At 50.9% G+C, this 22,821-nt stretch overlaps 1 protein-coding gene and 1 non-coding gene across 2 annotated transcripts in view; both read left to right on the top strand.

Moving 5' to 3' along the window:
• Positions 1–22,821, top strand: part of STK32B (serine/threonine kinase 32B) — a 121,885-nt gene that overhangs the window by 36,516 nt on the left and 62,548 nt on the right. The gene's annotated exons all lie outside the window — the stretch shown is intronic.
• On the top strand, positions 1,973–2,079 carry LOC129077740 (U6 spliceosomal RNA). Its single transcript, XR_008529895.1, has one exon. It is a non-coding gene; the product is annotated as a U6 spliceosomal RNA (small nuclear RNA).

Here is a 22,821-nt window from a genome sequence, read left to right as displayed (position 1 = left end):
TCACGCTGTTTTTCCACCAGGCTTTACGATCAATTTGTCAAGTTTCATTAAAACTATTGGGTTTTGACAGGAAACACATTGAATTTATAGATGAATTTGAGGAGAGCTGACATTTTTATGTTATTGAATTTGTGAACATGGCATTTCTGTCCATTTATTTAGGTATTGTATAGTACAATATCTTTCCTCAAAGTATCGTCATTTTCTCCATAAACAATTGTAGAACTTATTCCTAGGTAACTTACTTTTTTTGGTATCTTTGTAAAACTATATATTCTGTTTGTTGCTGGTGATTAGAATGCAATTTATTTTTCTCTGTTGATCTGATACGCAGAAACATTCTAATAATTTATATTACATTATCTTGGATTTTTCTGTTAAGCAGTCATATCACCCGTAAACAATGGTGGGTTTGGTCTTGACCCCTAGAACCATGCTCAGCACACAGTAGGTGCTCAGAAAATGCACGCTCACTGAGCGGACATCCAGAGCCCGCGGGGTGAGGGTTGCCTCAGGGCTCAGAGGCCCCGCGGTCCCCTGACCCTGGCTCCATCTCCTACTAATTGCGCATCTCTGCCACTCTACCCAAGGCCTCTGGGCCTCTCCTTCCCATTCATAATGTGCATGTCTCATAGCTGCGTGGGAATGTAGCGAGTCGGCCATGCTGAAGCTCTTTGGGCACTGCCGGGAGCGCCGGGAGCGCCCAGTGCCTGTCGTTTCCTCTGTAATTTCCAAAGTCGCTCTCCTTCCTCCTTCTTTTCCAGCACCTTTCACATGACGGGCAGCACAGCAGAGGCTGGAAAGAGTGTGGGAGGCAGAGCCCCTTCATGCAGGAGGGGGCTCTCGCGGGGGAGGGAGGGCACCCAGACTATTCCACGCAGGGCAGTGAGGAACCGAGCAGAGAACACGCGATTGTCCGCAAGTCTCCACCAGGAGAAAGAGGCAGGGAGCTTCCGGATGCCTCTCAGTTTCCCCAGCAGCGCTGAGGAGCGATGCCCTTAACAAATGCCATAGATGCCCAGCACCAGGCACTGTGGGACTTCTGTACATTATACAGAAGTCAGCGAAGCTCCTGTCTCATGCCAGACCCTGGCTGGGCGCCGAGAGGTTGGAGACGTGGCCTGAAGGAGTCACAGCCGGTCACAGGTGATGATGATGCCATGTGACCAGCACTGTCTCTGGGCCTGGAGGACCCAGAATGTGAGCACCTGGGCAATCAAGAGGGGCTTCTTGGAGGCAGGGGCATTCTCTCTGATCCTATGGGAAAAGCAGAAGCTCTCTAGGCTGCCGAGTTTTGCGGGGCCATCTGGACAGGGGGAGGCGTGGGTGGCAGCAGGAAAATGGGAAGGTGACCGGCATTGTGAGAAGGAAAGGCGTGAAACAGGGAGGGGGGACCCTGACCCAGAGACGTAGCCTGAGTTGCTAGTTGATTTCTTGGGATGCGGACTCTGAAGTGAAAATCAGCAAACATGGGATTGCTGGGGGGCGGTTTAGGAGGGGGTGGACTGGTGTCACCTCTGGGAAAGGGAACAGAGGGAGGGGCAGGGTCGGTGGAGGAGCGGCTGGCCTCGGCGCGCTGACAGTGGGGTTTCCGCGACCCCGCGGGCTGTACTGAAGCTGGCCCGCTCTTCAGAGTTATCCCGGGTTGGGGTGGCAGGGCCAGGTCTTTGTGCCCCACCTGGGCCCGTGGGTGGCTGGGGGCAGCCCCAGGAAGAGCAGCACCCTTGGCTAAGGTGGCTTTCTTTAGCTGAGGCCGTTCTAAAGGCGACTGATGGCTGAGAGCCATCTGCCGTCGGCTCTCCCGGCAGCTGGGGGACGAGTCCACGGTCCTCTAAGGGGTTGGATGGTGAATCACAGCCTCTGTTGCTGCAGCTGCACAGGAAGTCTTTGTGGGTCCTTTTACGAGGTTTGGAACATGGCCTGCGGGCTACAGAGAGCCACCGACCGTCCGTGACCATGGAAAAGACACGCAGTGCTCGCTTTGGCATCGCATACACGAAAATTGGAGCGATACAGAGAAGATCAGCATGGCCCCTGCGCAAGGATGACACACAAATTCGTGAAGCGTTCCATATTTTTAAATGTATTTGAAAAATAAATAAATAAAAGCCATGCAGACTTGGGTGTTGGAAGACGGGCGTGGACCAGCTGCAGGAGAGAGGAAGCGATGGGTGTCCACCTTCTGCGTAGCTGTGCCGAGCTTGCCTTTTCACACAGGATGAAATGGAGATCAGAGAGGTTCAGCAACTTGCCTAAAATCACACAGCAGGAAAGAACCAAGCTAGGAACAAAGCCCGATTTTATCAAGCTTACAAGTCTGCACTGTCTCAGGAACCGGCACGTCGATGGCTTCTGAAACCCACGGACACACGGAATGGAAGTTGTCATTAGTGCCAACCACGTTGCTACTGCTGCCAGTTTTTTGGTTGAAATGCAGGCCCTGGGGCGGGTCTGTGCTCCCCGAGGAGACGGCACTCCGAGGCTGGCCGCCAGCCCAGGGTCTTGACAGTATCAGCGGCAGACGTATTCCAGCGAGCTCCCAAACTGAGGCATAGCCAGCCGAGCGGAACAAGTCGCAGCCGATGAGGACTGGTGTGTGGGGCCGCTGAGTTGGGGGCGCCGCTCACTGCCTCTCTGCCTCTAACAAATCGCTGGTTCCCCGCCCTCCCCTGCTGTCAGCCGCTGACAGCGTCCTCTTGTGTGTGTCCAGTCTCTCCATGGTCACATGTGTGTCTAATCACCGGGACTTCCCTGGAGCCAGCATGTAGCCCAGGGGAGGCTGGCTCCGTAGCCGGCCCAGGGCTGGTGGGCAGCAGCGCCTGGAGAACCGCGTGTCCACTCTCTCTTGCTGAAAATGATGCTGCTCATGGAAAAGGTTGATCTCTCTTTTTTTTTTTTGAGCAATTACATAGCACCCACTGTGCCGGGCTCTGTGATGGCCACCAGGAAGATGGCGGCGCATTGGTTCACACCTTCGTTTGTTTATCTATCCACCTGCTGTGTGTCGTCAGCATCCGGGCCGCTGAGAGGAACAGGACAGCGCTGTCCGGTGGAGGAAAGCAGGAAGTGCACAGGCGCGTTCCACGCAGCGTGCTGTGCATGCAAGAGAGGCTGGGGCCGGCATGATGGTGCTGCGTGTGGCCTCCCTGCCAAGGGTGTGTGGGCTGCTGCGGTCCCATCCTGGACCCTCCTCTTAAATGAGCTGGGTGACTATGGCCACGTCACTTGCCCGCTCTGGGCGTGCTGACAGTGCTGGTGTTCACAGAGCTGACGGACCCAGGCGGATGGAGATCGGATGATGGGTCAGTCCTCGCCGAGCACTGAGCCCAGAGCCTGGCACACGCAGGTGCTCGGTAAATGTCGGTGGTGACAGCGAGTGCTACCTCTGCTCCTGGGCTCCGCACGCGAGGTACAGTCCTGCCGGCCATGAGGTCAGTGGTAACGAACCAGCGATGCACCCTAGGTGAGATGTCTTTAAAGGGAAGGACCTAAGCAAGGTTACATATTGACGGGTCAGTGAGACGCTGTGGTCAGAGGCCCCAAGGCACCTGCCCCCCTAGGAGCAGTGGTTTCACGTTCGCAAATCCAGTGTTCACAGCACCTTCACGGGATGTGACTGCCATCGATAATGAGGAGGGACTGTATCTGCCTTGCAGGGATGCGATGGGGACAAGCATTGCACACGAAGCTCCGGCACAGGGCCTGGCGCAGCTCCGGCTCCCGGGATGTCTGCTGGCACTGACAGTAAATTTTGTCGTGATGAACCTGAGACCCGGGGAGCGGAGCAGAGTCCGGGGCAGCTCCCGAGCGGCCCGTCTCTGCGCCAGAGCTTCTTCCCCAGCTCAGGGCTGGCAGACCGAGGCTGTATTTCATCTATTGAAATCGATAGTTCCCAGCAAATGTATAATTTGTTGAAGCATTTTTAGGAAAATGTAATTCACATACAAAAATGCAGGTCCTGGAAATGCACCGCTGGACTAATGGAACACAGTTGGGAACCAGCACCCAGACCGTGAACAGAGTGGTACCGGCGCTGTGGCAGCTCCTCTTCCGCCCCTTGAAGTCGCTGACCCTTCTGCAAAGTCGTCATTAGCAGACATCTAGAGCAGAGGTCACTTCCCCATGCCGTGCATGTCGTCATATGGGGTGCACTCAGAAAGCACAAGCGCCTCCGTCCCCGGCTTCTCCGTTTAATACTGAGCAGGGGAGGGAGGTCTGCCCACATCGCTGTTGTAGCCGTAGCTTGTCGGCTCTCAGTGCTGTGTGTATCCCGTGAGTGAACGCGCCGCAGTTCTTCTGCTATAAATACCCTTCTGGTGTTTCCAGATTTGGGCTATTCCAGATATTTCAAAGCGTGAAAATAAGACTCTTGGTCGGGATAAGACAGCACAGACTCCTCTTTTCCTGCTCCCCCTGCCAAGTGCAACTCCAGATCTCTGAAATACCACCAGACACAACCAAGGGAGAGCTCTGAAAAGTCGGGGGAAGAAGGCAGCGGGGTTTGCAGAGCCAGGACCAGAGCCACCAAGCCAAGGCAGATGTCTTACACCCCCCATCCAGCAGAGCAAGGGGACCCAGACTCAGTCTCTGACCTCCAACCTGGAACTGGAGGCAGACAGGTGGGCCCCTCCCCCTCCCGGGCTACGTGGAGTCTTACTGGAAACCCCCGGCGATCCCAGCAAAAGTAGCGAGAGGGATCAGTCATCCACCAGAAGCCCCAGTAACAATGAGTGGTCAGTGGAGACGCCCTCCTTCCCCGCAGGGCCTGAGAGGCAGCCCTGGGGGAGACGGCCACTCGGGTGGCCGGGAGGCACCGGCAAGAGGGACCACAACTCGTGGCCTGGTGCAGTAACCTCTTTGTCCCTGGGGCCTGAGACTCCCCTCCCCCACCAAGAGACACCAGCGCCTGGCCGCCGTCCCCAGGCAGCGCCAGCAAGGGCCGGCAGCAGCCCCGCAGCGCGAGGGCGAGCCCCGTTTGGGTGCCTGTCCCCACCTCTGCGGCCTGTGTCCGACTTGGTGAGCCTTTGGCCCCATCTCCCTCTCACCCCCCTGACTTCGAGATCCCACTGGGTTTCTGTCTGGCACCTGCCTTCTTTAGCTTTTTTTAAATTTTAATTCTCACCTGAGGCTATGTTTTATTGATCTGAGAGAGAGAGGAACATCAGTGTGAGAGAGAAACATCAATAGGTTGCCTCTCCCATGTGCTTCAACCGGGGATCAAACCTGCAACCCAGGCGTGTGCCCTGACTGAGAATCGAACCCACAACCTTTTGGTGTACAGGACGGTGCTCCAGCCAATGGAGCCACCCAGCCAGGGCTGCCTTCTTATCTGAGAGCTTGGGCAGGGGATGTGGACTTTGGGGTTAGCTTTCCTTCAGGATGTCCTCACCCTCGGAGCAGAAGAGTGTTCGCCCCACGTCACCTTGGCCCCGGACTCCTGCCCTATCGCTCTACCCCTGACTGGAGGCTGTTGTCTCCTAAACTAGAGCATCAGCCAGAACTCGACACGGCCACACCGGCAACGTGTCCCTCTGCCCAGCACTTCATCGGGAAGCTGAGACCTGAGGGAAGAGGGGGCAGCGGAGCCAAGCCCCACAGGACAGCTGTCCGAGTGCCACAGGGGACGGGACTCAGTGAGAGGAGTTCCCAGCCGCCGCCGGCCCCCGCGGTCTTCAGTGGAGGCGTTTCCTGACCGATGGGAGCAGATACCCAGGATTCCACGCATAAGGGAACCCGATGCTCAGGAGGGAGGGGGGGCCCTTTGAAACACAGATCTGCAGGGTCGCCCCCACGAATCCAGGCTTCAGTTCGCTCGCCATGACTTTCCGATCAGGCGTGTGTTTTGACCACATTTGCCCCGCGCACCCACACACATCCTGGTGTCCCCAGCGCCGGACGCCTTCTCCCTGCCTCCCCGTCTCTGGGCCTCTTCCTTTCCCCTCTCACAGCTGCAGCGAAGCTCCTTCTTCCCCTAGATCAAGTGTGAACGATTGTAGCGAACTTGAAAAAAAATTTTGAATGACCCGAGAGAGGGCTGGTTCAGCGCAGCACACAGCTTCCAGTGTGGAACTCTGCGCAGCCCTTGGAAGCGGCCATGTGGACTCCTACAGGTGGGAAGAGAGCGCAGCAATATGGGGCTGAGTATTTTTTTTAAAAGCCTATAAAACAACATGATCTCCTAGAGAGCATGTTACGTGGGGTGGGGGGAGGTCTGGCAGGAAAGACAACATCATAATGGTTACAAAGCTTATCGTCTCTGAAAGAATCCGGGTTAATGTTCACTCAACGCTTGGTGGTTTCCAATTTTTATTTATTTATTTTTACCATGAACCTCTATTTAATAACCGGAGTAAAGGCTTTGAGTTACACCCTCATGAAGACTTAACTCAGATCTCCGCTCCTCCACAAAGACGTCCCTGACCTCCCCCCACCTGCCCAAAGTGGGTGGGGGGGTCTCCTTAGTGCTTAATTGAATTGATATGGAGCCCTTTCTTTCCACCAGACTGGGAGCCCCGAAAGGGCAGCGCCAGCACCGAGGAAGGGGGGCACGGCGTGGCTCACAAAATGCTCATTGGCGTGAACTAGCGCTCACTGAAGCGCTGAAGAAACGGGGGCCTCTCGCAGGAACAGGGGCCGCGTGGCTCACGACGGCTCGTGCACTTCGTGTGTCTCATCAGCGAGTGTCTCAAACGAGGTTTGGGTTCAGGCGGGGCGGTGGTCCCGGCCTCCTGAGGCCACTGCGGGGGTCCCAGCGGGTGCGTTCTCATCGCCTTTTCCCTGAAGAAATCTGTGGTATGTCTACGTCCTGTTGGAGCCTTGTTGAAGTTGTTCTTAGGAGAAACGCAGAAGCTGTTCTACTTATTATCCCCAAAACACGGGCGCTGCAGAACTCACCTCCGCCCATCGGTGCGACATCGCCAGGCCTGACAAATCGCCGCACGATGAGAGTGGAGGGCGCGCCGGGAGAGCGGGCTGTGGCGTGGACGGCTGTGTCCTCTTCTTCCCCCGGGAGCCGATTTCATGTAGGATGATAGGCACGCCTCTTAAGTGTACCACTCGACTTCGATGCACGAATTAGTCTGGTCGTTTTGACAAAGATACCCATGTAACCCACACTCTTACCAAGGGATGGAACACCCTCGTTGCCCCCAAGTATCCACTCTCCTTATCTCTGGCACCCTAGGTTGGTTTATCCTCTCCCAGAATTTCATCCGGAGGGGAAGTTTGTTCCTGGCTTCTTTCAAGCAGCATAATGTGTTGGGATCCAAGCGTGTCATCGCGTATGGCAGCAGTTGATTCCGTCTCGTTACTGTGCGGCGTTCCGATAAAAATGCCACACGTGAGAGACACGGGCAGTTTGGGACTGTGGTGAATCAGGCTGCTGTGGACACTCTTGTGCAAGTGTGTCCATGAGCATCCGCTTCCATTCCTCGGGGCTGAACACTGAGGAGCTGGATTGCTGGGTCAGGAGGCAGGCGCCTGTTTGGCTTTATGCGAAGCTGGTGAAGGGTTCTCCAAAGTTTGAAGGAAATCAATGCTCGTAATGGAAAATGATGGCCATTCCAGTGGCTTCACACCCTTTGTGAATTGCCTTGTAAGCCTTTTGCCTAATTTTTTTTAAACTGGGTTGTTTGTTGTTGTTGTTTTTTAATTATAGAGTTGTAGAAGTCCTTTATAATGTTCGATGAAAGCTTTTTGTCAGTTATGCATTTTGTGAATATTTTATTCCAGTCTTCAGCTTTCTTTTCATTTTCTTTATGGTATCTTTAATGAGTAAGATTTTGATTTAGATGAACTGTAATTGAGCCATCTCTCTTCTTTATGTTCATTGCTTCCTGTCCCCGTCTTAAGAATTTTTACTCAGCCTAGATCATGAAGAGCATCTTTCAAATGGGGTATTTTCATCAAAACACTGCCCAGTAACAAGGAGGAATGAACTCCTGCTATACACAACTTGCAGATCGATGGTCTATCTCAAATTTTCTTTTGTACATGATGTGAGGTAGTGATTCTTATCCCATATGGATAACCAGTTCCAGTCCTAAATGTTAGGAGAACTTCGCTTTCTCCAATGACTTTCTTTGTTTTTTTGTAAGAATCTGGAAAATGGTGCCCGACACCCCTCTCGGAGTCATGCTGCCTGAGGAGGGAGGGCGCTTGGGTGTCCATATGACTCGGGAGCGAGGGTGTCACCTGGGGAAGTGGCCCTTCTTTGGTGGTTCTACCCCGCTGCACGCGCACTGTGCTGCAGGCCCAGACTGGTGTTGCGAGGCCCACGCCGTGCGGGCCGGCGGAAGGCGCTCAGAGCTGGCCAAGGGGCGGGTGGGGTGCGCCGGCGGGTGCTGGCACATGGGCCCCGTGCCGATGCAGACGTCCTGGGTCTCACCGTGAACGTCGAGATGCTTCTGAAGTGTTCCCAATGAGGGCGGTCTTTGTTTTTTTTTTTCATTGCATACATGTTAACTTAAAATTTAACGTGAAAACAAACCTTTCCACATTCTTGTAATCCCATGCTGACTCTCCGGCTTTCCCCCCAGGTTATTTCGGCCTTGGACCCTACCGACCTATTTTTATATACTGTGATTATTGTCGACTTTGCATTTTTGTCCTCTTCACTTTCCACTTGGTGGTATACCCCAGGTGTCTTCCCTTTACATAGTGGTAGTTTCAATAGCAGTAGACTATTCCATAACGTGGGTGTATCACATGTATCAATACCTATCCATACTCCTTCCCTTAGATAATAGAATTGGGTCTGACGTTTGGTCATATATGGAATGATGACCATCCACGTACATAAACGTTTTCCCTTATTTTGATTTTGTTCTTCAAGGTACTTTCTAGGTCTTGGATCGCTGCGTGAAAGGGATGGGTGGGTGGGTACTGTCGGTCCGCTGATAGCCGTGTAGTCTCCTGGTGATATTGTACATCTGCATTCAGTAGGCTTGGGATTTAAACCAAAGACGCTCCAATGATTTTTGTTAATAATTTTTCTAATTACTGAGCATTAGTAATAGTGAAAGCATCAACAGCATTCGGAGGCAATTTATTGTGCTTGGATTTTGACAAAAACATAGTCACAGCTGGCTTCCAATCTGTCCCTGGCGAAATTAACTTTTTGAGATAGTACAGTTATAAAACTCCCTCTGCCAACCGAGCCTATAATGTGGGGTTAAAATAACAGTTATTTTCAGAACTGCACAGAAATCTCCAGGGGATGGCTAGGGTAAAAGGGCGAGGTCTGGCTTCAGACACCTTAATTAATGATCTGGAAGATCCTGACGCAGCTCGTTAATTAAATTCACAGATGGGACTCAGCTGAGAGCTGGTGCAAACTGGGAAAAGATGAAGGAATTCGATGAACAACTGCCACTGCCAAGGAGCACACAGTGAAAGTGAAAATTTGCTGAGGTCCAAATCAAAATAGCCTGGGCTCATGTTAACCCAGGGTCTGGCACCAGCCTCAGCTCTGCCTTAGCAGGGTTTACTCAAAGGGGCCCCGAGTTTGGCACGGCAGCCGTGGCGCGAGCCGCTGCCCCCATCTTTGTAATTGGCAGCCGTGCTCCCTGACGTCTCGAGGGTCTGTGTCTTATCTGTACACGGGAATAGCAGTCAGTCTGACTGCAAAGCGAAATAGGAGGAAATGTGTGATCGTGCTTGGTTAACGCTGAAGTTACTCCACTTACAATTCCTTTTGCATCAACCTCTAGCATCTTTTGCATGAGCCTTGCTCCTGTACTTTTGAATCTCTTTTCCCCACTGCCAGGCAGGTGAAACAAAGGCCACGCACAGGGCTCCCGAGCCTGCACATCCAAACTCCTTAGGGCCATGGGACCAAGATGGGACCCAGTAGAGAGAGTCATCAACCATGAAACCAGGGGGTGTGGAATGTGTGGATGGAGGACCTGACACTGAAGTCCGTGTTGTCTGAGGAAGCGTGCACCATATTCCTGATCGCCTCATAGGAGCTGGGGCTGAGGAAGCCCTGCGCCTTCCCAGGGAGCAGCGGTGGTGAGCAGGAAAGAGAGGTCCAGCATCTGCTGTGGCTGAGTCAGCAGGTACCGTGGCAGCGACATGCTCTTAAATCCATTCAGCTCAGTCTTCATATTTTAGAAAATTGAACAGAAGAAAAATGTGTGGTACAGACTGCGCCCTTGATACCTGCCCTGGCCTCACCCCATCGTCCCTCCGTTCCTCGGCTTCGCGCCCAGTCCTGTTCCCCGGAGGATTGCAGGTCTCAGCCCCGCGTCCGGGCAGGGAGCGAAGGACTCTGTTTCGCTAACGTGGTTCGTCGCAGCTGCTCTGGGGGCAGATGGAAAGAGTAGAAGATTCTTCCTCCTCAGGAAAGAAAACAGAGTCTCGGGCAGATGAAATGACCAGTCCAAGGTCACGCCGTGAGCAAGTCACGCAGCTGGGACTGAAGTCGAGTTCAGGCACGTATTCTGGTGATGCGGTTCTCCCGCTGCCTCATCCCATCTCCCGGCCAGAGCGTCGGGGAGAACAAAGGACACGGGAGTGTGGGGGAAGGAAACCCAAAAGCACTTCTGCTTTTCATTGTGAACGCAGCCCACTAAAGGCACCTGGTTTGCGCCGCTTTTTCTCATGCACAGGAGACATGGATGACGGTGTCCCTTCCTAAGCTCTGTCATCTCTGGAAGGCAAGGTGGCGGCTTCCCTTTAGGGGCAGTGGTTGGGGAGCCATTCTGTCCTGGGTGCCGGCAGCCTCGGGAGGGGGGGTGAGCCGATTTCCCTGCTGTTTTTTGTTCATCAGTCTGGACAGATGGACAGGCCGTGAGGAAAGTCTCCCTTTGATATTTCTTTGTGTGTCTGAGCGCAGCTTTGCCACTCGGCTTCACAGCTCTCTTCCGGACGTGTACGACTCCGGCTGATCTGGCCGCTGCCCGGCCCCTTTCTTGCTCACTCCACGCTGGCCAGTCGGGCCCTCCTTCGACCCGGCAAGGGGCTGAGCGCCATCCCCACCCAGGGCCTTTGGCCCGGCCTGGCACGCCCTTCCCCAATCTGGAACAAGACAATAATATCCACGCTCACTACTTCCATTAAAAGTTATACTAGAGGTTTTAGCCAGTTAAATAAGGCAAGAAAAAGAAAATAAAAAAACAATCTGATTGGGATGGATACATAAAACTCTCTTTATTTGTAAATAACAGTATGTTGTTTACTTAGCAAATCTGATAGAATCCACCAAAATATATTAGAACTAATAATTGAGTTTAGCAGGGTTTCAGGGGCGATCACTATATAAAGATCAAGTGTATTGCTATATGGTAGCAATAAATAGAAACTGAATTTTTAAAAATACCATTTATCAGGTTGTCCAAAAAGTTCATTAATTTTTTTTTCCATACCATGGCTCTGGTAGTGCTCAATTGTCTTTAACTTCCTTTGAAGCAATTTGGTTAGATTGTATTGTGACAGCTGTCATATCAGCATGCATTTAAAAAAAACTTATCAAAATTGGTGAATTTTTGTGCAGCCATTTTAATATTGAAGATGGAAGAAAATATACATTTTCAGTATATTATGCTTTATTATTTCAAGAAAGGTAAAAACGCAACTGAAACACATAAAAAATAATTTGTGCAGTGTATGGAGAAGGTGCTGTGACTGATTAAAAGTGTCCAAAGTGGGCTGTGAAGTTTCTTGTTCCTATTGACGTTTTGGCCAAATAATTCTTTTCTGCGGGGCTGTCCTATGCAGTGGAAGATGTTTAGCAGCACCCCTGGCCTCTGCCCACTAGAAGCCAATAGTGGGAGACAGCCAACATACCCAAAACATCCAAATCAATAAAGTTATTGCTGAAAATGAAAAATGTGCTTTTTATTTTACAGAAAGAAACCAAATGGACTTTTTGGCCAACCTATATAGTAATATCAAAAATATAAAATACTCAGATATGTGTCTGAGTAAACATGGAAAAGACCTAGACACTGAATACCACACAACATCACTGAGAGGAAGGAGAGAAAATGTAAATAAGTGGAGAGAAATACCTGTTCATAGATCTTAGGGTTCATTATTGCTTGGTGTCCAATTTTCCTCAAACTGATCCATAGATTCAACACACTGTCAATCAAAATTTCATCAAGCTCTTTTGTAGGAAATGATTAGCTGATTCTAAAACTATACAGAAATGCAGAGCTCTTAGAATAGTAAAAACAACTTTAAAAATTAAGACTATAGTTATAAAACTAATACCACTTGATTTCTAGACTTTTTATAAACATGCAATAACCAGGACAGCGTTATATTGGCATCAAGATAGACAAATGGATCAATGGGACAGAATAAAGAGCCCAGCTAAAAGTAGACCCCCAGATATTTGGTCAGTTGATTTTGACGAGGCTCCTATGTTGTCGAGCTGACCTTCTAATGCCAGGGCTGGGCAGACAATGTTCAGATACAACAAATAAACCAATTGTGTAATAGTAACGGCGGCGTAAGTTCAACTTAGTCACTTCTTATCTGTCCTTTGTGTTCTTCCATTATCACAAAGAGATAGAGTGTGAATTGATCTGCTGTTCCAGTTTGTCAGTTCATCTATTATGGCAGATAATTGTTTCCCAGGTCATGATTTCAAGGACCTGCTGTTTTCCTGTAAAACTGCCACTCGTCGGTTTCGAGGCCAGTATCTTCTCACCTCAGACCGTGTTCAGGCCTCTCTGACCCAGCCGGTGACCCAGGGCAGGCACACTCTCTGCCCAGACTGCCGACCCTGTCCCCGCCCCTCCGAAGCCCCAGGGGTCCTTCGCCTGCTAATGTCTGTTCTCCCTTCGAATCCGAGCTCTGATGTTGTCGTGGCGATGCCCTCATTGTGTCAGCAGGGTTCGCAGCCGCTGCTGTGTCGCGGGTGTTCGGAAAGCCCGGAGGAGCGGGTGGCAGAAGGAGGGGCCTGAGGGCTGCGCTGAAAGGGCGCTGAGCGGGTCCCCCGGGCGCAGAGCCGCCAGGCGAGTGGTTCCCGTCGAGTATGGCTGGAGCCTTGGGCCCTGGCGTGGGGAAGCAGAGCGTGGGCTGGAAGAACGGCCAGGACCCCCATCCTAGAAGTCAGAGGAGCCTCGTGAAGGATTTTAAACAGCACCGGCTTTGCAGCCGAGCATCAGCCGCCCCAAGTCTTCCCGGCGCCCCGACACGTCACGTCTGTCGTCTTTGCGGAGGCCCCAGAGCGTCCGTGTTTATCCAAGAACAAAGTGAGAACACAGTGAGCCCACATTTAAAAAGGCATTTTTATCATTTTACTAAGTTTTCATGCCTTTTAAAAAATTATACAAACTTCTTAAAATGCACATCCTACTTTGGGGGTGAGGCGAGGGACCCTCTCCTAAGGCATTGTCCTCGCCGGGCACAGGCTCCGTCGCCGCGCCTTCCTGGGGCTCCCGCTCCAGTGCAGAGCAGCTGATGTTTCCAGAGTCCCTGAGGTCAAGTCTCGAAGGGGCTCCGCGAGGCTTGTTACAGGCCAGGCAGCCACTTCTTGCTGAGAAGGAAACCAAAGGATTTACCATCTTTTTCCTTCATTTACTATTTTAATAGAATAGTAATTGCATCTATAGTTTCAAATGGCCTCCACATGTGTCTTCTTACGGGCACCTCATATCAACCCTGTGATTTTTTTGGTTGTTTTTACAATAATCATATTACAAAGAAGGCAGACACAGCCCCAGGGCGCAAAGCACTGCCCGGGGAGGCACAGCTGGCAGGTGGCAGGACACAGTCTCCACTCCGCTCTGTCCGGACGCCCAGCTCTGGTGTTTTTCTGCGGCAAGAACTTGCTTCCCAGTGAGAACAGAAGCCGGTGGGGAGAGGTTTCCAATGCCCTTGTTAACTGACTCATATCAGAGGACACTCTATTCATGTGGACCCGTTCCCACTGGCTGGGAGGGCCCGGCTTCGGCACTGGCGTGCGTTGCTCCTGATGAACTTCTATCCTGTGAAATTGGTTCCCTCCAATTCCCAAACCCTTGTAATAAACACGGGCCATTTGAAAGCCAACAGATTTGTTTGTTTCAAAGAGTATAACAAGCATGTTCAGTTTTGCATTGTAGGACGACTGCGTTGTAGATGCAGAGAACAAAGACAATCAGTGCATGTTCTAGGTTTGCTCAGTCCATTCATTCTTTTTTAACTTAAGTACAGTTGGCATGTAACATTGTATTCGTTATATTAGTTATAGGTGTGCAATATAGTAATTCGACATTTTTATACCTTACAACGTATAAAATTCTAGTGATCATCTGTCACCATGCAAAGGCATCACAATAGAATGACTATATTCCCCTTTACTTTTTCACCCACCCCCACCCTCTCCTCTCGGGTAACCATCCCTTGGGTCTCTATTTCCATGAGTCTGTTTTGTTTTGTTTTGTTTGTTTTGCTTCCTAAGAGTCCGCATAGCAGTGACTTTCACTTCGTGTACCACCGTCTAGGTCCATCCATGTCATCACAAGTGGTAGTATTTCATTCTTTTCTGTTGCTGTGTAATATTCCATTGTGTGCATACACACACGCACACCCCTCTCTCTCACATCTTCTTTACCCATTCGTCTGTGGAGGGGCACCCGAGTTGCTCTCCTCTCTTGACTACTGTAGATAATGCCGCACTGAACGTGGGGGCGCAGACGTCTTTTCAACATAGCGTTTTTCATTTTCTCTGGGCAAACACCCAGCGGTGGAATCGCGGGGCCATCAGCACATTGCAACCAGACAGGAGCCCTTGCAGGGGCGTCCCAGCGGCTCGGCTCACCCGGGCGTGGAGAAGTGGCCGTTGATTCTGGCTTCGCTTACTCCCAGCCTTGGCGTCTCCATGTGCAACACGCAGACGGACCCCTGTCACCTGTCCACCCGGCTGTGCTGATATATCACCCTGCACACTGGCGGGCATGCGTGAGTCATCTGTTTGATGAAGTAATGAGTGGGGGACCCACGGGCCACTCTTAGTGCTTGCTGTGACGCTCTACTACTACACAGCCACCGTCCCTCCCATCAGCAGAGACAAGGAAGTCTCATGGGCTCTGGGAAGAAAAACATATTTCACATGTAACTTTGAACCTCCAAGCATACACTTCACAAGTACTGGGGCTCAAATAGAACTACCTCTGTTGTTCCAAGGGGCGGGCACTGCTTATAAAAAATATAAAATTATCATCATATTTTACATAGTGATAAACCAAGCAATGCATTTTAGATAGAGGCACAATTGCATTAAATATATGAGAAAAGGAGACAAGGACAAATACACATTCAGAATAGTCGCTTCATGTGGGGGTCGGGGGAGGACGTAACTGCGGAGAGGCCCCCAGAGACTTGGGTGTTGCTGGTCAGATTCTGTGTGTGGCGGTGGGGGCGGGGGCGGGGTTGCGACAAAATACTCCCTTGAAGTTTCCCGCCGTAACCATTCGTAAGTGCACGGACCAGCGGTATTGAACACACTCGCATCATGGTGCAGACGTCACCGCCGTCCACTGCCAGAGGCTCTCCGTCTCGCAAACCTGAACCTGTGCCCCCGTTAAACACGGGCTCCCCGTTCCCCTCGCTCTCCGGCCCCTGGCGGCCACCATTCTTCTTTCCCTCTCTGATTTCCACGGCTCTAGACGGAATCGTGCAGTATTTGTCTTTTCATGGCCGGCTTATCTCCCTCAGGGTTTACCCACGTTGTGGCATGGGGCCAGATTTCCTTCTTTCTAGGGCTGACTGGTAAAAGGACTTCATTCTGTCATTTTGCTGGTTTTTTTCTGTATACATTATAGCTTTTTGTCCCTTCTTTCCTTCATCACTGTCTTCCTTTGTGTTTAGTTCATTTTTTTTTGTAGTGAAATATTTAACTTTTCTCATTTCCTTTTGTGTATTTTCTTCGTGGTACTATGGGGGTTACATTTAACGTCCTAGAATCACAACACTCTAACTGGGATGTTGCCAGTTGAACTTCAGTAACATCCGTGGGCTCTGCCGCTTTCTGTTTCCATCCTCACCCCTTTCAGTTGTCTGTGTCCCACAATCACATCTTCATACATTGGGTCTAAAATATAAACCAATATTTTTAAAAAAACTCATGAGTCTCTTAAATTATGTAGAAAACAATGCAGAGTTACAAAAATCTATAATACTATTAACTTTTATACTAGTAAAGGTTTCTTTTACACTGTCCTACTCTCTTAAGTCATGTGGAAAACAAAAACTGGAGTTACAAGCTGTTGTTACAGTACTAGCTTTTATAATTGCCCATGTATTTTCCTTTATTCTTTATTTCTTCATAGGGTTTTAAGTTACTGTCCAGTGTCCTTTCCTTGCATCCTGCATGACTCCCTCGAGCATTGTCTGCGCAGGTCCTCTAGTGGTAACAAAATCCCTCAGCTGTTGTTTATCTGGGAATGTCTTCTTTTCTCCTCCCTCGCTTTTGAAGAATTGCTTTGCTGGACAGAGGATTCTTGGTTGACAGTTTTTTTTTTCTTTCTTTGAGCATTTTAAATATATTAGTGCCCTGACTTCTAGCCTTCGAAGTTTCTGATGGGACAACTGCTAATAATCTCACTGAGGCTCCCTAGTATGTGAAAAGTTGCTTTTCTCTTGCTGTTTTCAAGATCTCTCTTTGTCTCTGGCTTTCAACAGTAGGATAATAATATGTCTCAGTGCGGGTCTTTTTGGTTCATCCTATGGAAGTTTGTTGAGCTTCTTTGATTTTTATATTCCTGTGTTTCATAGAATTTGGGAAGTTTTCAGCCACTGTATCTTCAAATATTTAGTCTACCTCTTTCTCTCTCTTCTGGGATGCCCACGATGTGTGTGTTGGTTCACTAGATGGTGTCCCGCACGTCCCTTAAGCTCTGATTGCCTTTCTTCCATCTTTTTTCTTTCTGTTTCTCGAACTTGATAATTTCCACTGTTTCACCTTCAGGTTTGCTGATTGTTTCTTCAGCTTGCTCAATTCTGCATTTAAATCCCTGGTGAATATTTTATTTCAGTTATTGTACTTTTCAGCTCCAGAATTTCTGTTTTATTTCTTTTTAGGTTTTCTCTATTGACATTTTCACGTTTTCACATATTATTTTCTCGACTTTCTCCACATCTTCTTTTAGGTTTTTGAGCATCTTTAAGACTTATTTTAAAGTCTTTGTCTAATAGATCTGCCATCAGATCTTTTTACAGAGACAGTTTCTCTTGGTTTGTTTTTCCCTTTGAGTGGGTCACACATTCCTGTTTGTTGATGATTCATGATTTTGTTGTTGTTGAAAAGGGGACATTTGAATCTAAAACACGGTAACTCTAGAGTCAGAATATTTCCATTCCTCAGGATTTGCTTTTCTTTTCTCTAGAACCCTGTAGGCTGTCTCTGCCAAGGATCAAGGATCAGCCTGAAGTATAAACTTCAGGTCTTCTCAGGATTTTGTCCTGAACCTGTGCCTTTCCCTATGCATGCATGGTGACTTTCTAATCTCCCCCATTTATGTGGTTTTAGCCTTTAATATGTGGATCCTGAAAGAAGAAGAGAGAAAAATGAAGGAGGGAGAAAGAAAAAAGAGTGCTGGGCCTGGATGTCACGTCAGCCAGAGGGGCGGGGCTTGCAGGTGGAGAGAGCTGTGCAGCAACAACGGCCGCCCTGCGCCTTTGTAAGCAGCTTTGTGATCAGAAGCGCGCGTCTTCGCCCTCTGGGGGACAGGATCACTTTCGCACACCAGGGCCTCTGCGATGTGTCTGCGAGCTGTTCGGGGAACCTGTACACCGCTAACCGCCCCGGGCTGAGGGGCGGGGAACGGATGGGCTGCTATTACGCTTCCCAGAGCGGAAATGGACCCAAATTAACTGCAAGCTACCCTCCAAGCCTTCTCCTGGACGTTGCAAGCCTTCAACAGACACCGGAATTTCAGAGTGGCCACATCAGGCAGATTCTGCCTGTGTGACTATTGTCCTGGTGGGGAGGTAGATCCCAGCGCTTCGTACCCCACAATTTCCCAGAATTATGTATCAAGCTGGGCAGCTGCTACATACTTTGTTACTTACAAATCACATCATACACACACACACACACACACACACACACACACACCCCCCGTTCTTTGTCTGAAATACTTTTAAATGACCAAAGTGAAGAGCAGAATAAACCCAAAGCAAACAGAAAGAAAGAAAGAATAAAGAGTAGAATAAATGAAATTGAAAATAGGTAAGCAACAGGAAAAAAAAAATCAATGAAACCATAATCCAAAACATTTAAGGATTAATAAGCTTTTCTCAAGACTCCCAAATACAAGCTGAGAGAAGATTCAAATCATAAATGTCAGGAATGAAACAGATCCTGCAGCCATTAAAAGATAATAACAGAATGCTCCGAACAACTTAATACTAATAAAACTCCACAACTCAACTAAGGAACAAATTACCCTAAGCAGTGCTCAAACTGGTAAATACGTTGAATTCCTAACGTAAAGCTCCTGAAAGCGAGATCCCTTGCCCAAGCGGTTTCCTGGAGAAGTCCGCCACGCACTGACACGCCCCCCGCACACTGAAAGGCCGCTGGTCTGCGTGGCCCTCGCTTGCAGCGCACGGCGAAGGCGGGTGGAGCTGCCGTTCCACGCTCAGCATGTCCAGGCGAGCGGTTCGTGGGCCCCTCCCATGCTCCACGCTTCTCTTCTCCGTTTCTTCCATCAGACTGACTTTGCCGGCCACTGCAAAACCTTTAGGGTCACGCAGGATATAAGAGCAAGAGACCCCAGGAACGACGTTCTGCATGACCACGGACAGGTGGCCGCTCACAGTCTGCAGAGCCCTGCTGTGAGTGGGCAGGCTGGCGGGGGCCGCGGGAGGGATTCGGACCTGCCCTTTGCCTGTCCGTCCCCCACGGTTTCTCCTGCCCCCGGAGGCCAGCGCCTGGGGCACGGATGGCATTTGAGAGTCTCACCTTGCTGTCATGTGCCCTGCGAGGGCAAAGGGAAGCTACCCTACAGCATTTGACTTTCCGGGAAGGAGGCAGGGACAGCCTTAGCCTCCTGTGCAGTGGAAGAGTGACCGCCCTTGTGGAGCAGCGAGGGGCAGGATGTTTGAGTGGCCTGAGGGCTCTGTAACTCAAGCCGAATTAAAAAGGAAAAAAAAAAAAAAGCTTACATTGTGAGTGTTATCAGAGACTTAGGGGCATCAAGCAGAATTCAGGCTTAAGAAGCTCCTTTATTTGTACCATGTGAGCTGATGGAAGGCCCAGCATCCCATTATTAAATGTCTGCGGCCTGAGAGGGTATTTTTAGCTCCTCTCCTGCTGGATGTTAAATCTCAGAGGATCGCTGCGAGCGAGCGAGCGAGCGTGGCGGGCGGCCCTCCTCTCTGCCGGCTCCCCGGGGAGATCTGATTGGACGGGACATGGTCCGAGGAGACGCCCGCTCCTTGCCTCTGTGGGTACCGCACAGTCAGGACACAGGAGGTGAATGTTGGAGACACGTGGCCACTGGCTGGGCCCACAGAATGAATATCCCACAGAGCCCCCTCTGGGCCCTGGGCTCCTTTTGCCTCAGGAAAAAAGGGAGCGAGGCACCTGTTTGCAGCGATCGAGTGGCCTGGGGCTGCAGGAGGCAGAGAAAGGCGTGGGGCTCCCTGCAGCCGCTGTCTGTCCTTCCCGTGTCTCCCCTGTCACAACACAGTTGGTGGAAGGTGTCCTGGTGCCAGGCGCTGGGCCAGGCGAGATGAAGTCAAGGGGCAGCTGGGCGAGGCGTCCTAACTCTGGTCTCTCCCACGGCACACACCCCCCCTCAGATGCACTCACGTGGGTTTTCACGCGTGGGTAACACGGCTGACCTTTAGTTGCAGGCCTCCCGCGGCAGGTGATGGAGGACAGGACGTGCTATTGAAGAAGGAACCTGACCTAGTGACCGTGGGCAAGCCGACCCTCCTTGGCCTCTGTTTCCTCCACTGCAAAAATGAGAGAGACGGTGCCCGCCTCCCATGGCTGAATGGGAGAAGGGTTGCATTCCGGACTCTCCCGGTTCAACTTCCAGCTCTGCTCTTTCCTGGCAACGTTGCCGGCAAGGCCCAGTCCGCAACCTCCGGTCTCAGTGCCCACATCTGCCAAAGGCGGCTCATCGCGGTGTCTGGCTCAAAGGGTCTGGGGGTGGGGGGTGTGTGTGAAATGGGCCCATATGTGTAAAGCATGCGGAACAGTGCCTGTCACATGGAATCAGGCACTGTATCAGTGTCAACTATTTTTATCACACGGTACAGGCCAGTAAAGAAAGGCCTCATCTTCCAGGGTTCGGGAGGCTTCTAGATAAGGGAGCATCGACCTGAACCAGGTTTCTCGGCCTTGGCCTTGTGGACACTGGGCCAGGGACCCCTTGTGGCAAGCCTGTCCTGTGCCTTGTGGGGTATGTAGTAGCCTCCCTGGCTTCTGTTCACTAGCTCCCACTTGTGACACCAAAAATATCTGCAGACATTGTCTCATGTCCCCAGTTTGTCAAGTTGCCCCTGGCGGGGAGCCACTGCTCTCAACCAAGAAGGGAACGAGGGACAGGAGAGGTAGGACAGTGAACACACAGAGTGAAGTGAGTGATGAGAGAGAGGGGGCGTTGAGTCTCCTTGGGGATGTAGGATCCGCAGCCCAACGACACCAGAGAACGGATGTGCAGCAGTGGATCAGCCAGGAGATTTGTCATGGCCCATGGCACCAAATCCAGCCCCCTAAGGGTGATCCCACACTCAGGTGAACTATCTAGGGTGACTTCTCCCACAAAATCCCAGCTTCTGGCTCAGGGTCGGAGCGTGGGAGAAGCCTATTTAGTAATCGCTGGTGCTTGTGTGCGTGAACCCCATTTGCAACGTAGCGCCTAAGAACGTTCCCCGGTGTTCTGTAGATGTGTCCTCCCACCAAGCTCGGCTGTGAGCGGGCCGCCCACGCAGCGCCGCTCCTAACAGAAATGGATGTCGATGCTTTCAGTTCACCTTGAGGAAAAAGCATGCAAAAAAGGAAAAATCCCTGTTAAACATGTTCTAGAGCTAATTTACGTAGGTCGTTGCTCACCACTTGACCGAATGCCACCTTATAGGAATCCGGCGGAGAGTGTTGCCTCTGCCTTCCGCGTGGGGAGTCATCATTTTCTTTCCTACACAATTGACCCACCCCACCCCCCGCTGACGCTGAATCGCGAGGCGGAAGGCATTTTCCACTCTGCTGGGCTTGCTGGGAAGGTTAGAGACACATTCGTGGCCCGATCCAGGCAAGCACGCAAGATCTTTGAGCGTGAATTGGGCTATATTTTCTCCTGCTTCTGTTTTCTTGGGTTTTTTTATTTTTTATTTTTCAACGGGATCTATGGCTTAGATATTTTAAATTTTAATACACTACGTATTTCACAGGTCACTGTTAATTTTTTTTTTCCCCCCGAACAAGATAGTCAATTAATCTGTGTTTGAAAAACAGACCCTGGGCTCGTCAAGCTGGTCTGTTTCGGCATCCAGGCCAGGACCGACGCCCTCTGGCCCCTGACCTGCTGTGCTCTTCCAGGGGCACCCGGCTGCCCCGCGGCCAGCGTTCCAGGGCTGGAGAGCAGGTTTCTTGTCGGTGGCTCTGTCCTTTCCATGACAATGTGCAGCATGAGGACTTAATTATAATTCCTGCCAAGAAGAGGCAAGAGGGGCAGTGGCACAGGTCTGTGCAGTAGCACGACACTGCAGAGAGAGAGGGACAAAGGGTCATCCTCTGCTCCCCGATAATCACATCATGCCTCTCTGGGGATGCAGGGGCCACGCCCAGGGCAGGATGGGCCTTTGGCAAGAAAAAGCCGGACCCCGAGCTATGGCTCCGTCAGTATCCTCTTTGCATTTTGAATTTCCTCTTTAGAATTCATTCCAGTCTGCACGTTTCTCTTCCTGAAAATGCATGTTGCTCCACCAGAGAGTTCTGATGGAAGAGTGGAGGAGATGCCCTCGGACAGCGGCGCTGTGCACGGAAGGCGCGGACGCCCTGGTTATTAATGCAGCGTCGCAGCCGGCCGTCAACAGTCAGCATACGAATTGAGCTTCTGCAGGAGGCCTATTACAGCTGAGTCCTGTGATTTCTTTTGAGCATCTCAACCCTTCTCTCCAGTAGCCAATGGAAAGATGTATCTGTTCAGATGCTTTCAGTTCCAAGTGACAGCAGCGTAAGTCCATGAGCACGGTCGCTGCGGTCACTGTGAGCATAAAGTTCCAGGATGGACTCTTCTGCTCAGGCTGTGGCCAGCACCTCTACCAGGGCCTCCTGCGTTTAGCCCTCAGTCCTGCTGGGCGCTGTGCAGCTTCACCCCGCAGACGGGTCCTGTCCCTACAGACGGACCTGTCCCCTACAGACAGCCTCTTGGTCACGGCTTCTAGCCCAGCAAATCTAGAAGAGGAGGCTCTCTCTCAGCATGCCCATACAGAGCACCAGTGGCCGGGGAGGCGTGTGGACTTCACAGCCCAGGGCCATGTTTGTGCGTGTGTTGTGGGGGGGGTGGCGCAGGACTCAGCAGCGAGGAGGGCAGAGCCCAGAGGAATCAGACATGGGGAACGGAGGGCATGGGGACAGGGCTTTCTACAAGCAGGTGACACTGTTCGTGAACGCTTCTTGAGCAGAGACAAAACTCACTTCCTCCTATGAGGCTGGTTTGACCTTGATACCAGGACAGGCATCGGGTAATAGGATGGTGGCGGATAGGAAAGTGTGGCACATTCAATACAAAAATTCTAAAGGAAACATTGGCAACCTGAATCTCACTACAAATATATAAAGATACACATATGTATGTACACAAATACACACGTCTATGCGATTGTGTGTGTTTGTATATCAGGTAGCGTTTGGTCTAGAAATGCAGACAG

The sequence above is a fragment of the Pteronotus mesoamericanus genome, unplaced genomic scaffold, assembly GCF_021234165.1.
Source record: "Pteronotus mesoamericanus isolate MK-2021 breed Mesoamerican mustached bat unplaced genomic scaffold, CSHL_Meso_final contig_68, whole genome shotgun sequence".
In the NCBI taxonomy this organism is placed as follows: Eukaryota; Metazoa; Chordata; class Mammalia; order Chiroptera; family Mormoopidae; genus Pteronotus; species Pteronotus mesoamericanus.
This window is presented reverse-complemented; position numbering and strand designations above follow the sequence as displayed.